Source organism: Canis lupus, chromosome 22 (assembly GCF_048164855.1).
Source record: "Canis lupus baileyi chromosome 22, mCanLup2.hap1, whole genome shotgun sequence".
NCBI classification, from domain to species: Eukaryota; Metazoa; Chordata; class Mammalia; order Carnivora; family Canidae; genus Canis; species Canis lupus.
Genome location: NC_132859.1, coordinates 27,400,218 through 27,417,920, shown reverse-complemented (window position 1 = coordinate 27,417,920; position 17,703 = coordinate 27,400,218).

Genomic DNA, 17,703 nt, shown 5'->3' with positions numbered 1-17,703 from the left:
TTAAACTAGACATTTATTAGGTTTTTTATTTGGAGTTCAGTGAATTCAGTGATGCTGGCCACTTATCTCCATGTTCAGTATTTTCCTCCCATCTGATGAGAAAGTTGGTAACAGTGTCTTTTCATCAAGGTGCTTTTAATGTAATTTTTATGTTTTTGTTTAACATGGCTCAAAGAGCAACCCAAAAAAATCAAGATACAGATGCTGATTAAAACACATGGCTGTCTGCTTCCCTGCATATTGGCCCAGTGCCTGGAAGGATGGCGCACCAGCAGGTGGGTAGGATTGTGGCTGATACACCTGACATGAGAATGGACTATAATGAAACCCAGGCTGCACTCCAGTGAAAATTTGGGTCTTCATGTCTTTGACTAAATCACTTCAGATCAAATCTCTATTATGGCAGAACTAACTAGTGGTTTCAAAATTAAAATCAGGAAGGACTTCAGCATCATTATCATGTTTCCACATATTGCAGAAATTTTAGACTTGGGGGATGAAATCGTGAAGAGGAAGGTGGAAAGAAAAACCGGTAGATTGAGAGTAAAAATGGTTCCAATTCTTTACCGTCATCCTTTGCCATATCCCTCTGCAGTGCCCTCTCAGTTGGACTCCAGGTTAGTCAGGTAACTTACTGGGGCCAATGGGAAATTACTGAATATATGCAAGCAGCAGCTTGAAAAGCACTTACTTGTCTCAACCTGTGCTCCTGCCCTTCTGCCACCACCTTGAGAAAATGAGTGAGCTAGCCTGCTGGTGGATGAGAGGCATTAATGCCCAGTCACCTCTGTCACCTAGTAATGGTGAGCCTACCATCTGACACATAATCAGATGATTCAGACCAATGAGCCAAATAAATGCCAATTAGTTTCAGCCACCGAGATTTGAGGTGGCACCACTGAGATTATCGAGGTAATCAATAACTAATACTACCCCTATTCAATTCAGCAAATAAATATTTACTGAGTGCCTGATAGGCCCTTTGACAATACAAGGATGAGTAAGGAACTCATCCTCAACTACCTATACATTAGTAGGAGACCGAGTTGTAAACAAATACCTTAATGTAAAGTAGTGCTAAATTCAAGTACCGATGTCTTGCTGTGAAAGCATTACTCAGTATCAATGACCAGAAAGAATGTTTCCAATGTGGAAATGTATTGTATTACAAGTATGTACACATACCACCTGCATAGAATGGGACATATAACCAGGGAAACCTGCTCAAACTACAATAGCCAAGTGGGTGTTGACCAGTCTGGTGAATAAGGTTCATAATTTCCATACATCTGTTCATTTGGTGTTGGGGAGAGGGTCCCCTGTCATCTTGAGCCCTAATCAGGAGGTCAGTCACTTGTTCCTCATCAGGGAAGGAAAAAAAATACCATTCGCTTCATCAAGGTTTGTGCAAAACTGTGACTAAGGGAAAGAACACAGCCAGCTAGCCAGAGAACAGGGAAGGATCCAGTTAGAAAGATGAGTTGAAGCATCTGTCTAGTGACCTTCCAAGTCAAAGTGCCATCCATGAATATCAGCTTTGCCTGGGAACTTGTTAGAAATGCAGACTTCAAGCCCCATCCCAGACATACTGAATCGAATCTTTATTATAACAAGGATCCCAGGTGATTTTGATGCATGTTAAAATTTGAGAGTAAAGTTTGAAAAGAACTGGTCTAGTCCACATGCTGGAAATGATCTCAAGCGCCTTATGTAAGGACAGAGGTACAAGAGCAAATGAAAGCCTCAGTCTTTTATAGGAAGCATTTGAATAAATAATAAAGAGATAATAAATATTATTTTCAAAATAAAAGAAATGTAATAAAAAATATTTTTAAATTGCTATAGGATCAAACACTAATCAAAGAGGCCATTTCAAATGATGCTTTTCAAACTTAGGGATGAGACCTAGCAGAGGATGGTGAAATCTGTTTAAGTCCATTTCTCAACCCTACCTACACATCAGAATCATGGAAGTTGCTTCTTTAAAATCCCAATGCCCAGGTCCTTCCCCAGATCAATTAAACCACAGTCTTTGGTGGGAATTGAAGGGGGCAAGGAACGAAGGAAAAACCCAGGCATCAGTATTTTTAAAGCTCCCTAATTGATCTTAATGTACAGCCAAATTTGAGAACCACCTTGAGAACCACTGATTCAGGTCACAAGTAGCAACTCCTGTCATAGCTAATGTAGAATAGCAAGGAGTAGAGTGAAATACATACACATATATATCTTAGATTAGATTAATAATCTTAAGATTCTTAAGATCTTAATAAAAAAAAGCTACATCCCTGCAGAAATCCAGGCAAGACAAGAATAGTTCAGGATGCAAAAATTATCAGTAGATCTCAAATAGATGAAAAACAGAGGAATCTGGAATGTACTGGACTGAAACTTAGACACTGTTGTTTGTTCTATATACTCAAGCTCAAGCTCAAGATGGAGAAAACTATATATCATGAATTTCCAGTAGTAAAGAGTCAGTCACTCTCACTCTGTTATATCCATAAAATCCTAACTTAAAGTTTTTAGATATTGTTAGAGAGATATCCAGAGTGTGTGGGCAGTGAAATTTAGCAGACTAAATCGTGTAGGGAATACTACTTGTAACAGTGGTTCTCAACTTTGGAGTCCTCTTGAAAATCTACTTAAGAGCAAAGGGACTTCTTTTATAAAACTACACATATTCAGTTACACACAGAATTTTTTAAAAAGATTTTATTTATTTATTCATGAAAGACACACACACACACACACACACACACAGAGAAAGAGAGAGAGAGAGAGAGAGAGAGAGAGAGAGAGAGAGAGAGAGAGAAGCAGGCTCCATGCAGGGAGCCCGATGTGGGATTCGATACCAGGACTCCAGAATCATGCCCTGGGCCGAAGGCAGGTGCTAAACCACTGAGCCACCCAGGGATCCCCCACACAGAATTTTGCATAGAAATAAAGACCCACCCTCAAACCATTCATGGACCACTTCACAGTGGTAGTTCCAGATTAAGAGTCCCTATACAGGTGCAGGTTGAAGAAAGCTTATTTCTATGTGGGTGTGCTACAAATTATTTAAGTATCCATTAATTGATGACAAGTTGATATGCAGAGTTTTCATCTTACAGAATTAATAAAGCAGGGAACAGATTTAGTAAATGAAGACTTGCAGTAATCAAAGGTGAGCTCCCAGTGGTCCCGTTCTAAGGTTCTGCTAGTGGTGCAATACACCTCGCCTGTGCTAGATAGAGCTTTCTGTACTTCCTTTGTGTCCTTTATCTCTCTCTTTCTGTTTTTATCTTTTTTTTTTTTCATTGTGGTAAAATATACTTAACATAAAATTTGCCAACTTGTTCTCTGAATTGTCATTTTTTAGTAGTGTTAGGTACATTCTCATTGCTGTGCAATCTTCAGAACTCTTTCACTTTGCAAAACTGAAACTCTATACCCACTAAATAAGAACTCCTCATTTTCTCCTCCCCCACATCTAGCCCTCAGCAATCACCATTTCACTGCCTGTCTCTATCAATTTAACTACCCTAGGTACTTCATGTAAGTGGAATCTTACAGTATTTGACTTTTTGTGACTGGCTTACTTCATTTAGCAAAATACCCTCAAGGTTAAACCATGTTGTAGCATGTCAGGATTTCCTTCCTCTTTATGCCTCAATACTACTCCATTTTATATATATACTATGCTATAATTTATTTATCTATTCTTCTGTAGATGAACACTTGGGTTGCTTCCACCTGTTGGCTATCTTGAATGGGCTGTTTTAATCTTTTTCAAGCTTGTTGCAAAGAAGTTCACTCTCGAGAGCAGCCAGAAAGTAACCTAATTTGGGAGTCTAGAGTATCCTAAAAAAAAAATACAACAGTTTCTATCAGCCATCATCAAGGAGGAAAGTATAAGCCTCAGATTTTAACTTGCCACACAATAACTTGATGATGAAATGCTCTGTTCTTAGAAAAGCTAATCTCAAAATGTCTCTCTTTTTTCTGACTAAAAATAATACCTTTTTTTAAAGTAGGTTGCATGCCCGGAGCATGATCAAGAGTTGGACATTCAACTGATTGAGCCACCCAGGCACCAAAGAATAATACTTGATTTAAAAAAATGTTCCCTATAGAAAATTTGTAAACTATAAAAAAGAAGAATGTCAAAGTTGTCTTTAAACTATCAATCAAGAGATGATAGTTTAAAAATTTTGGTGGGTTTTTCCAGTTTGTCTGCTATATTATATGAGTGCTATGCAGAATATATATAGCTGTAAATGATTTTTTAAAACCAATTGGGATCATATGGCATATAATTTTGTATCCATTTTCCATTTACAATACCACATTGTCAGTATTGTTGTGCTATTGTTGGTGTTTTTTGCAAATTATTAAAATTCTTTGTAATGTCTATATGATATTCCATTTCATGGAATTATTATTATAACAATTTAACCATTTTAAGGTATTTCTAATTTATCTGTTTTAATCTTCTGGTAAACATCTTTCTACAGAATCATTAACTGCATTGCTAGTTAATTTCCTCTGGATAGGTAACTGGAAGTAGAATTATTGGGTCCAAGGGTATGAATTTTTATAAATTTCTTATGTTTATGCCAAATTACAGGAAACTTGCAACCAATTTGGCAATATGTATTAAGTAATTTATGTAAATTCACACCTTTGGATCAAATAATTCTGGAGTATTATCTTATATTGTCTTAGTTTGAGACCAAAGAATAATTACTATTTTTGTTTTTCTTTAATTTACATTTTTCGTAAGTTTAATGGCCCTTTGTATTTCTTCTTAAAAGTCAAAACTGGGCAGCCCTGGTGGCTCAGCAGTTTAGCACTGCCTTTGGCCCAGGGCGTGATCCTGGAGACCCGGAATCGAGTCCCACATCGGGCTCCCTGCATGGAGCCTGCTTTTCCTCTGCCTGTCTCTCTCTCTCAATCTCTCTCTCTCTCTCTTTCTCTCCCTCTCTCTCTCTCTCTCTCTCTGTGTCTGTAATAAATAAATTAAAAATCTTAAAAAAAAAAAAAAGGTCAAAACTATGGACGTAGTAAAAAAAAGTAATAGTTGTCAGGAGTGGGAGGGTGACCGGGAAGGATGAATGAGCAAAGCACAAAGGATTTTTAGGGCAGTGAAAATACCTGTATGATACCATAATGATGGATACATGTCTTTATACATTTGTCCAAACCCATAGAATGGAGAACACCAAGAGTGAACCATAATGTGGGCTATGGTCTTTGGGTGATAATGATGTGTCAACGCAGGTTCAACAATTGTAAAAAAAATGTTGAATAATTGTAAGAAATGTAAGAAATTCTGGTGAGGAATGTTGAATGTTGATAATGGAGAAGGCTATGCATGTGTCAGAGTAGGGGAGTATATGGAAAATTTCTGCAATTTCCCCTCAATTTTGCTGTGAACCTAAAATTTTAGGGTCTAAAAAAATAAAGACCTAAAAAAAGTCAGTAAGAAATGTTTTATGGCTTACAGAAAATTTAAATCTTATTGGAGTTAAATTTATTAATCCTTTGTGATTTAAGCTGTTTTTATGCTTATGGTGCCCTTGCTCAAGACTAATTAAATTAGAAGGTAATCCTTCTGATAATTTAATGTTTCGGGTTTTGCATTTCATTTATTTATCCACCTAAAAATTATCTTGATATCCTGTGAGATGACAATCTAAATTAATTTATTCCCACCCCCATCCCTATTATGACTACCACCAATTTTAGCCAATTTTTCCAAAAGGAGTAAATGTTAAATGACTTTTTAAGGAACAGTGCTATAGTATTTTATAATTAAGAATTATTTGGGCTATTGCTTAAGATAGTTATTAAGGAAATAATTTTATTCTTGGTATATTAAGAGTTTCTTTCAGGAATGAATGTTTATTAAATAACTTTTTCAACCTCTACTGAAATGAACTTTTTGCTTTGTCCTAATAATACGTGTATATGATTTCCTGTTATTAGAGCATCCTTACACTAGAAGCCTAAATACAACTAAAAAATGGCAGATTATTATTTTAATGTAACTGATAAATTCCATTTATGAACGTCTGTCAGTTGTGGGTTTTGATCCTGTTACATAAAATTGTGTATTACATTTTTTTAGGTTTGGTATAAAAGTTTCATTAGTTTCATAAAATTGCTTGAATAATTTTCCAATAAAATTTCCATCTTCTTTGCTTACATCCCCTTCCTATGAAAACTAATAATTTTTGCATTTTGCCTTATTTTTCAAAGAAGTACCTAATGAATTTATCAATGCTTCTATTCATTTTTAAAAATTAATCTCTTCTTTTATCTTTATCAATTTAATACTTCTGTCTTTTCCCAGTTTTTCCGGTTGAGTTGTTTCTTTTCGTTATGGGGATTTTTTTTTTTTTTGCAATGAATTTGCAATGAGTTATGTATTACATAAAAATGCAGAAATATATGTTCAAATGACAATCATCAGAGTCATTTAATTCCATCTGACTCTCATAAGAAGGAAGAAATAGGGGATACCTGGGTGGCTTAGCAGTTGAACATCTCCCTATGGCCCAGGGTATAATCCTGGAGTCCTGGGATCCAGTCCCGCATCCGACTCCTTGCATGGATCTTGCTTCTCTCTCTGCCTGCGTCTCTGCCTCTATCTCTCTCTGTGTCTCTCATGAATAAATAAATAAAATCTTAAAAAAAAGAAGGAAGAAATAGTTAAATGAAACATTATTCCATGGAGAGTCAAAAAGGCCCGATTTCTATTTGTGGAGCACAAAATCTAATGTATGTATGTTAAATCTGCCTTAATAATTTTATTATTCAAACTTGGTATGTACTATCCAAACTATTTTAGAACTATTTTGGTTGCAAGTGGCAGATTCCACCTGAACATTCTTAGAACAGAGGAGAATTCATTGGTTAGATTGGATGAAGTTCCTGTTATTTGCAACCAAAAGAGTCCTAAATCAATTATAATGCATTCTGGGAGGATTTCTCAAGTTTGTCCTCTACATTACTGGCTTATTATTTTGCAGTATCAGTTTTGCCCTTTACTCACTTCTGTGTAGATTTTAATTCTGCTTTTGTATTTGGGGTTTTCCTACATTCTTATTTCTCATTTCAATCCATTTCCTTACATAGACATCTTTATGTTATTCTTGTCATTTCTGTTCTCTTCACAAGAAGCCATGTTCTTGGGCATCTTTTTGATTATTTCAAGCATATATTTAGTAAAATTTTAATGTATTTCTTAGGGACTTTATTTTTTCAGAACCATGATATTCTTTTGATTAAAAGAATTGTTCCCAGATGCTGCAGTATTTTTTCAAAGATCCCTAAACTGAAGTTTTTTTTTCCTTTCTCTTCATGTTGAAATTTGGAGTGCACTATTGTTTGAACTCAGTGTTTTCCAATAGACCAAGCAAATGTCCTTGATTCTTCTTCTTCTGCTTCTTCTTCTTTTTTTTTTTTTTTTTAAGATTTTATTTATTCATGAGAGACAGAGAGAGAGAGAGAGGCAGAGGGAGAAGCAGGCTCCATGCAAGGAGCCTGATGTGGGACTCGATCCCAGGACTCCAGGATCACACCCTGGGCTGAAGGTGGCGCTAAACCACTGGGCCACCCGGGCTGCCCTCCTTGATTATTCTCAAACCTAAACCTGAAGGTCAGATCCATGTGCAAAGTCCCTAAAGTGGTGCATATTAACCAGGGATGGCACTGCCACAAGAGGAGAATTTAGGAATGTGGGTAGGAATCTTAGTTTATGGGGGGGCAGGCAGGCAGAATCATGCCCCTGCCAAAGGTATCTATGCCCTACTCTTTAGAACTTGTAAATGTTACCTTAAATGGCAAAAGGAACAGATGTGACTAAGGCTGTGGATGTTGAGATGGGGAGATTAACCACATTATTCAGGTGGGTCCAATCTAATCATGAATCTTTAAGGCAGAGAACCTTTCCACCTTTCCAGGCTATGGTCAGAGAGATGTGATGATAGAAGGGTCAGAGGATAGTTTCCTAGGAAGGACCTGACCTGTTGTTACTGGCTTTGAAGATGGAGCAAGAGGACCACCAGCCAAGGAATGTGGGTGACCTTTAGAAACTAGGAGCAGCCTTTAGCTGACAGTGAATAAGAAAATGAAGGCCTCAGTTCCACAACCTGGAGGAACTGAATTCTGTCAACAACCCAAATAAACAGGAAACAGACTCTTCCCTAGAGTCCCCAGGAAGGAATGCAGCCTGCTGACACCTTGATTTAATAGAATCTGTGTCGAATTTCTAAGAGAATGAGAAGGTAATAACTTGTGTTGTTTAAGAGACTGAATCTGTTGTGGCAGTCATAGAAGTGAATATAGATAGTCTCAATGACAGGCAGATTCTATTTTCCAAAGATGACATAGTATCTTTGTTGAGATTTTTCCCACTGAAAAGTGGGTCATGCCCTTGATCTCAAATATTGGTGGGCTTAGACTCACTTGTAGTCAAGAGTGCAGCAGAGTGATGCTGTGTGACTCTCAAGTTAAGGCCTGAAAATACCATGGCACTTTCACCTTTTTCCCCAGAAGCCCTGAACTGCCATGTGTAAGTCTAATTATCTCCAGGATACCATATGCAGTGATGAAAACAAACCACATGAGGCCTCCTGTAGGTGCTCTGATGAGCATTCCCAATCTTCCAGTCCTCGCAGGCTATATGCCAATTACATGACTGATGGAGATTCCAGCCCCCAACCATTCACTTGTCCCCTAGGCTTGGAGTCTTTCCCCCTGAAGCCCAGATGGGGTGAAGCATAGAAAAATCATTCTTGGCTGTGCCCTGTCCAATTCCTGACCCACAGAATCTGTGAAAATAACAAAAACAATTATTGTTCTATGACACCAAGTTTGGGATAGCTTGTTACACAATATTAATAGCTGGAATACAGGGGGCACGATATGAATCAGTGCCCAAGGCCAGTGGAGTCATCCATCCCACAGAAAAAAGAATCACTTCTCCAAAATGAATAGTGCCACCATTGAGAATCGTTGCTCTAATACATTCATATATGTCTATTAGTCTGATGGTGCACTTTTCTCCTGCCTTCAGCATTGGTTTCTCTGACTAAGCAGTTTGCAATGGTTATTTGAAGAGTGTAGCATATGAGCAAGTTCTACTCATGCAGCAAGCAGTCTTCTTCATGCCATTTCTGTCTCTAACACATTTATAGAAATTTTCATTAGGTTAACTAGTAATTCGAATGTTTAACTTGTTGCCTTGCCCATTCATCTACCAAGTTATTTCTGGGAGTTCTTTCTGAATGCATAGAGAGAGAGGTGCTACTGAGATTAGGTGGAAAAGAGACAGTGGATGACAGAACTTTAGTTCTCACTGGCTCGGGTGCTGTTCATGGTCAGCAAAGCATCTGGATGTCAGAGTTAAATGCAGGTGAGGATGGGGAGACCACATTTTTTCCCCCTTGGTTTTTGACATCATCTGTTATATCCTGTATCAGAGGGAAGAACTTATGGGAGATAATTTAAGAATCTGTTTTCAGCCACCATTATCAATAAAACAGTTTGGAAATTCCACCTGGACTTTAGCAACTGTTCCTACCTCATTTTAAGTCCACAGTGCTATTGCCAGTCTTTCTTCTTTTCTGTATCTTTATGAGCATTTTAACAGGAAATTGTAAGGCAGCCTGTGAGACATCTCTAGACAGTCTCTTTGTTAGCCCAAATTGTAGACATGTTTTTAAAGGCTTTTGCCCTAGGAATATACCTCTCAATATTTTAACATAAGATATAGAAGTTAAATGAGAGAATAGTCTGATATATGGAATTTAGCTCTTCTCCAGCTTTTCAGGAATACATCTGTTCATGTCTTAAGGCATACATAAATGAATTGATAATTGGATATCAGGAGTTGGCTGCATATGTGACGCTTATTATGACACTACAGAATTTGGAAGGAATAGCATTATATTGGAAGGAATAGCATTATGTTCTTTAAGTATTTTTGATAGAATAGTGTTTCAACTTCTGGTGTTTCTATGTAATTTAAATTAAATTTGATATCTAATTAATTAATTAAATAGAGTATAACATCCACTGTCCTTCAGATAAGCCAAGTTAAATGGCAAGCAACAAATGATTCCATACTAACCTGTATAGGTTAATAATAGTTGAGAACAGATGATCTTTGGAGGGTCTGCAAGTTAAGTAAACAGAAACATAATATGTCAGTTTGCCAGGTTCATGCGGTCGATTCATTTGTGAGGAAATAGATCCCGACAAAGAACCATCAGTTAAAGAAAACTACTGAAATTTGAAACAAAAACACAGGAATAAAATATTGGCACTATCCATAATACATCTAAGAAAATGTGTTTCTTTTTATTTGGATTACAACATTGCAGCCTTTTTGAATGGAAATTACTTTATTCAGTCACCTATTAAACATTCAGTTGTATTATGCTTTACATTACTTGAGGCTTCATCCCTAAGATAAAATTCCCAAAGTAATTTTTCTAACTGAACCCATAACTCTTTCATCACCCACATCCCTGAATATGCATGATTTCCCATTACTGTTTATAGTTAGGACTTCTGTCTTTACAGTATATGGGCACAAAAAAGCTATGTTATATTTGCCATGGGAACTGTAATTTTTAAGGTCCTTGTGCTTGTAAAATCTTTACCTTTATTATATTACCATAATGTAGATTTTGTATTTTATAGGGGATTACATATCAAGGGAGGATAGAGTTGTACCAATGCATGGCCTGAATTGTTAGTTACATAATGGTGTGCCTTATTCTTTGAAAGCAGCACTCAGGGAGCTCATTACAGTGTCACAAGCAACTTGACCAGCTTCTAAGGTTGCTACCTTATACCTGCCATTGCTCATTACTCTCCATTTTTTAGTCTCTCTTTATACTGGAATTATTCACCATGTTCTCTGTCATGGGACTTTGCATCACCTCCCACTAAAGTAAGCCTGGTATACTTTCATGCCATATTGATATTGAACTTAGCCATATGACTTGTTTTAGCCAATAGAATGTAAGCAGAAGTAATATCGTGTCACTTGTGAGCAAAGGCCTTAAGAATTACTTAATGTTTCTACTTGCTTCTCTTGTAGTTCTGTCATCTGCAATGAGTAGAACATGAACATCCCCTGTGTAACATTGGTCACAGAATGAAGAAGACATGTGGAACAGACCTGAACCCCACCCAAAGCCTGGAGTCCAGCCTAGCCCAGTTTGGCACAGCTAAGCCCAAATGAGATTATGTGAACCATAGCCAACCTGCAATCCCTGAGTGAGAAAAATAAATGCTCTCTGTAAGTCATTGAGAAATTGGAGTTGTTTGTTATGCACCATTATTGTAACAATAGCTAATTAATACTTCCCCGTTATTGATGGTTCTCATGCATTTGTTGCCCTGTATGCACAGTTAGTGCTTTTGGCTGGCTATTCAAATGGTTGGAATCACCTGGAGCATGCCAAGGACTACATGAGATATTTCTGCTCTGAATTCCCAAGCTAGCAGAGAGGTGTTGCATACCTTCAATGTTCATATTTCAGTTTAAAGGACTTCTAGATGGGCATATATCCTAACAAAACTGTCTGGTGATTTTGGGGTTCAACTCATCCAGTCAAATTGTAAGGACCTCTGTGTAAGACTGACTGTCTTCCCCTTACATTCATATGTCTAGAGCATTAATGCATTTGAGCAAACCTCTGGACATTCTCATGAATTAGCATGTGAACCTAACCAAGTTCCTTCATTTGAGTGGACTAAGTACTTACATCTTATTAATTTACCACATTACTAATGTGGTAAATAGACTCTAGAATAGTTCCCAATTATACTGAAGCAGAGAAAGTTGGTAAACCATGTACAAACTTAGGACCTACAGAAACTGTGAGATTATAAATGTATGTTGTTTTAAGCAGCTACATTTGTGGTAGTTTGTTACACTGTAAGAGATAAATAAAATATTGTTCAATCATGTAGCAAGTTGATGATTTCCATAATGTGATACATATTTACCTTTATTCATATCATTTATTGAATACCTACCAGATGCCAAGTGCTTCTGGTATTTTAATACAGTATTGTAATACTGCTGATAAGGAGATGCTGCTGCTTACCTTCGAAGAACTCACAGTCCAGGGAATGTCAGACATTCACACAGCTGGTCATAACACAATGGGACAAACATAACAAGGATATAAACTAAATGGTATAAGCCATGTTGCTTATTTACACTTTTCTTGGCACAACATTGAAAGCCTGCACCTGGAAAAAGTGTGAGGGTCTCATATGGAATACAGACACTATAAAATCACTGTTGAAAGGTGTTTACTAAAGAACCATCTGTACATACCTGACCAAGAATAACTAATCCAATGGAAATAAATGCTGTCACAGAGAACAAAAGCTTTAAAGAAATGGTTTTACATAATTGTGATCATGACTCCTTTGTCCTTCTACAGAACTGTTGAAAATCAACACTGATTATCTCTCTTCTATGAGTTCTTTCTCTTAATAGGATAATGTTTTGAGATATGGTGCTTCAAAATAATAGAGCTAAGACATTACTTTTACTGCATTGCCATTTAGGCATATTTGTGAGCATATCATAGATATTTGGGCCGTACAACAAAAATACCTTTGTCTTTTTGATGCCCAAATTAAAGTTCAGAATTTGCTAATTTGTGTGTGCAAACAATGGATCCCAATCGTTATTGTTATATCTAGAATACTTTGCTCTTTCTCCAGACTGCAGATGTACTTTTCTGATAAAGACTTTTCTGATTAAGACTCCAAGATATAAAATAATATAACACAATATATGTTTTTTAATTGGATGGTTACCAAGTGCTTAAATACCTTACTTAACAGTGGATTATCTCAATTAATGTTTACAAAAACCTGATAAATTAAAGGCTATTAGTATCCCCCTTCATCTCACAAATGAAACTGAATCTACAGAGTTTAAATAACTTGCTTGAGATTATATCATTAACAAGTAAGAGGAACTAGGATTTGAACTTGGGTAATTGCCATCCTGGTTCTATGCACTTAACCTCTATACTATACTGTTTTCTAAAGTCTCTGACAGTCCCCAATTTTTTTTTAATTTTATTTATTTATTTATGATAGGCACACAGTGAGAGAGAGAGAGGCAGAGACACAGGCAGAGGGAGAAGCAGGCTCCATGCACCGGGAGCCCGATGTGGGATTCGATCCTGGGTCTCCAGGATCGCGCCCTGGGCCAAAGGCAGGAGCCAAACCGCTGCGCCACCCAGGGATCCCCAGTCCCAAATTTTTTAAGGGCAACTTTGAGTATGATGCTCTGATGATAATAAAAAGCATAATGATGTAAATATGGCCCTTGCAATGTCAAAGTATTTGATATTCTTCATATAACCATAAATGTTGACATTGTTTATTCTAAGGGCAAGTGAATTTATCTCTGTTTTAAAAAGTTGATCTAGACAGTCTTTCATGAGATTCTTCACATATCAACTTAGGATATAATACCTTATATATGGTATCAGGTAGGGTAAAGGGTATTGGCTCAAAGAAGAGATAAGAAACCTCAGTGGTTTAAATAAAGTAGAAATTTATTTCTCTATACTTTAAAGGTGTCTTGGGGCAGTCAATTTTGGGAGACAACTTTCCATGAAGCAGTTCAGGGACCTAGTTTCCTTCCGTCTTGTTGCTCTGCCAGCTACCATGCTCTGCCATGTGTTCCAGGTGGCAGGAATAAAAAAGACACAGTAAAAGCAAGCAATTTCCTTCTAAGCAAGTAATGTGGAAAATGTACACATTGCACCTTCTTACACTTCATAGATGAAAATAAAGTCACACAGCCATACCCAGTCACAAGGCAGAATGGGAAATGTAGTCTACAGAGAGAGGGCCATGTGCCCAGCTAAAAGTCAATTCCAATGAAAAAAGAGAAAAATAAATTTGGAGGGGTAGAGGAGCCAGCTATCTATTACACCCAAATATGCAATGCAGATACTACATACCACATATAAATCAATGATTGGTTTTAGCACCTTTTTTTTTTTGTCTTTCCTTTGTAGAATAATGTCATTTTTGTTTTTTCATGACTGGGATGAGAGTTAAAATGACTTTAAAGCCCAATATCACTAATCAGTTGGTTGAGCACCTACTGATACCTACTTTTTAATACAGGGTTAGTAATGGATAATTAGTTTATATTAGGTAAGAGCATTTTGGAATTATGTAATCAATGGAAAGAAAGTAGAGAACATGTATTGTCTGCCAAAATTTGTCTCCATTTGACAAATAACCATGACCCTTCTTTAGAAAATTGTTCCCCTCCTTGTGGTTGTCAGTGGGGGAGGAGTGACCTTGTAAATGCCTTCTGAGCAATACTACCTTAAGCAGTTTTCTCTGCATGCAACCACTCAGACTCTTTTTTTTTTTTTTTAAGACTTTGTTTAGTTATTTGAGAGAGAGATAGCAAGAGAGCAAGAGTAGGGGGAGGGGGATGAAAAAGGCAGAGGAAAAAGCAGACGTCCCGCTGAGCAGGGAACCCCAATAAGGGGCTCATCCCAGGGGCTTGATCCTAGGGCCTCAATCCCAGGACCTTGGGATCAGTACCTGAGCCAAAGGCAGATGCTTAACTGACTGAGCCATTCAGACACCCCTACAACTACTCAGACTCTTTATTACCATGGTGTAGATTCCAGCCTATGACCCCAGCCCTGGGGTCCCAGTAACATGATCTCATTCTTGTAACTCTTCACCTAAGGGATAGAATAGTTCCCTTCTGCTGTTCCTAATCTCAGGCAACCTCCCCATTGCTTGTTTGGTCCTCAGCTCTTCCATTACATGCATTACTTGCTCCCTGTATTAGATTTCCTCTGCTGTAAATAACTAAAATGGCTTCTAGTCTCCTGGTCAGGCATTGGCTGATGAAATGGCCTACTCCATGAGGCTGTTTCAGTTTTAGCCACACTCCTCTAGCCATGCTGCTTTAATCTCAATTCTCAACTCTCTCAGAAAGAGGAACTGTTTGACCTTGTTTCAGGTTCTTGATTGAGGTTGGAGATGGGGAATGGGAGAGGTGATTGAATCTTGTGGGAGATACTATTATGTGCTGGAATAAACAGCTCCCAAACTATCTGCTACAGGAACATAGGATAGGGAGGGAAGGAGGCAAATGGCTGTTATCCCATAAAACTTTTAATCATTTTATTACTATACTCACAATCTTTTTTACATTCTTAACAACTATCTTTATAGTCAAAATAACTCAAACTGTCTTATTTTCTTAACAGTGAAAGGCTTTAGCTTACTGTTATCCCTACCTGGGATTAGCTGCATTTAATGGATGGCTCTAGGAGATGAAGAGTTTTTCAAAACTCCAAAACAAAAGAATTAAAGAATTTAAATTTCTTGATATTAACCATAACTGTACCCTCCTGCTCTAGTCTGAGGGTGGGCCAAAGGAAGGCCTAGAATGGGAGTAGGTTTCAATTTTGGTCCTCACAGAAGCAGACATCACGATGGGATTGGATGCACACAACATTTACTGAGAAAATATTAGCTAAGGATAAAAAGAGGGACGTGGAAGCTGGGCTAGGGAGAGACTTCAGACCACAATGCAGGTCTGACAACTGTAAAAGCAAAGGGGGAAGGAAGGAAGATTGACCAAGAAGATCCTAAGACTGCAAGCAGTCATAAGAAAGCTTTGACCAGGCCTATGGGGAATCCTTGAGCCAAAGCTGCCCATTAGAGGAATCCTGCATCCCTCAAAAATGGGCCTGCGCTAATACCCCTGCTGCGCTCAATCACTGACTAGGAGCAACCCAAGGGAAATACGATCTCAGCATAAACACAGTGGTGGATCTGGCAAGACAACAGCTGAGGCTGAAAGTCAACTATGTTCCTTACAGCAGGAGATCTGAGCAGGTATTTCCCTGGATGCTACTTACTAAAGGAGGAGATGATTCCTAATGCCAGCTCCACACACAGATCGTGCTTACCATATCATCTCACTGCCACTTTGCAGAATGTGCATCCTGTTACTATGTTAGTCTAGGTCCCTATGGCAATTTCAGGATCTGGATGTGGCCTATTTACCTAGGTGAGTTGAGTGGAGTGGAAGAGAAAAGAGCCAGGAGAGGGAATATGGATGTTACCCTGGCCAGAGGATCCAAGCTGAGTTTCCTCAGAGTCAGAGGCCTAGGAGAGGACTTCTATTATTCCTAGAAAACATCTGCATCTGTGTATGTGTGTGTGTGTGTCATGCACACTTCACTTTCTGCCATGTTCTGAGACAGAGAATGTACAGAGATGCCAAGGCAGAACAAAATTGAGTGTCTCATTTGCAATTTATCTGAGAATGCTGATATTGATTCAAATTTAATGTTTCTACCTTAAAATATGAATTGTATTATAAGTAGGATCATAAGTAGAAAGTGAATCTTCATACAATGTTTGTATTTTGTGGAGTTATTAATCATCAACATTATTACTTTAGTTTCTTTTTCCTAGATTAGATTTCGGGCCAGTCTCAGCCCTGTCATGATACTCTGTAGCAATTGGGGACTAACCCCTCAGGTTTTCTTTTGTAGATTAAGGATATGAGAAGCCAGAGAGAAGCTGAATCCTTAGAGCTTTTATTGTGGCCCAAAGGATGAGGTCATTCTGTAGTTCTCCAAAAGGCCAGCTGTGCCTCTCAGGCCCATAGGAGATAGGAGATGACTGGGTTGGTTTTCCATATCTCCCCACTCCCTACCTGACAATAAACCTTTGAGGTAATCTGGGTACATGTATGACTCTTCCTTGCACCATAGAAAAACCTGACTAATTCTCGGTAGTTCAGGAGAGAGATAAGGATGATCTGAAGTGAGATGTGGGTGAAGCTGGAGAAGAAAGCCCATCACTTGGTGATTGAATGTTGTAGGATAAAGAGGAGTCAGGGAAAGCTCCTAGGTTTTCTGTTTGGAGCCCTGGGGGGAAGGATGCACCACCAACAGAGATAGAGGACATCGAAGAGGCAGGTTTGGAGGGAATTTGCAAAACTCAAGTTTTGAGCAGGTTGGGTTGGAGGTGCCTGTGGGAACACTTGGGACACATTTATAGCAGACAGCTGGATATTTGGGTCTAGGCTGGTTATTTATTGCTACCTAACAAACTACCACAAAATTGAGTGGTTTAACACAACACTATATGTTCACTCACAATTCCTCAATTTGCACATGGTGAAAAATAGCTCATCTCTGCTCCACGTGGCATCAGCTGGGGCAACTTGATAGGGCTGCAGAATCCACTTCCAAGATGGCTCACACACATGTGTAGTAAGTTGTGTTGTATCCAATGGGAACACAGCTGGGGCCTCAGTTTTCCTATTTGGCCTCTTGAAATGGCTAGGTTAGACTTCTGACACCATGAGAGTCTCAGAGTACTTAGATTTCTTACATGGTGCTTCCTCCAAAGAGCAAAAACAAGCTGTTGTCAAAAACAAAAACTCACTGAACAAAGAAATAGATTTTATGCCGACTATTGCAATGGAGAAAGTACCTAGATTTGAGGATCACAGTGTCTTAGCAGAGGTTTTGCCTTGTACTTTTATAGGGAGGAGTAGACAGGTTATCCATCAGTGGGATGATTTACAGTTGTGAGACAGGGAAATTGAAGGGACCTCATGAACGATGGCTTTTTTTGCTGCTTCTTTTCATATCAGGACCT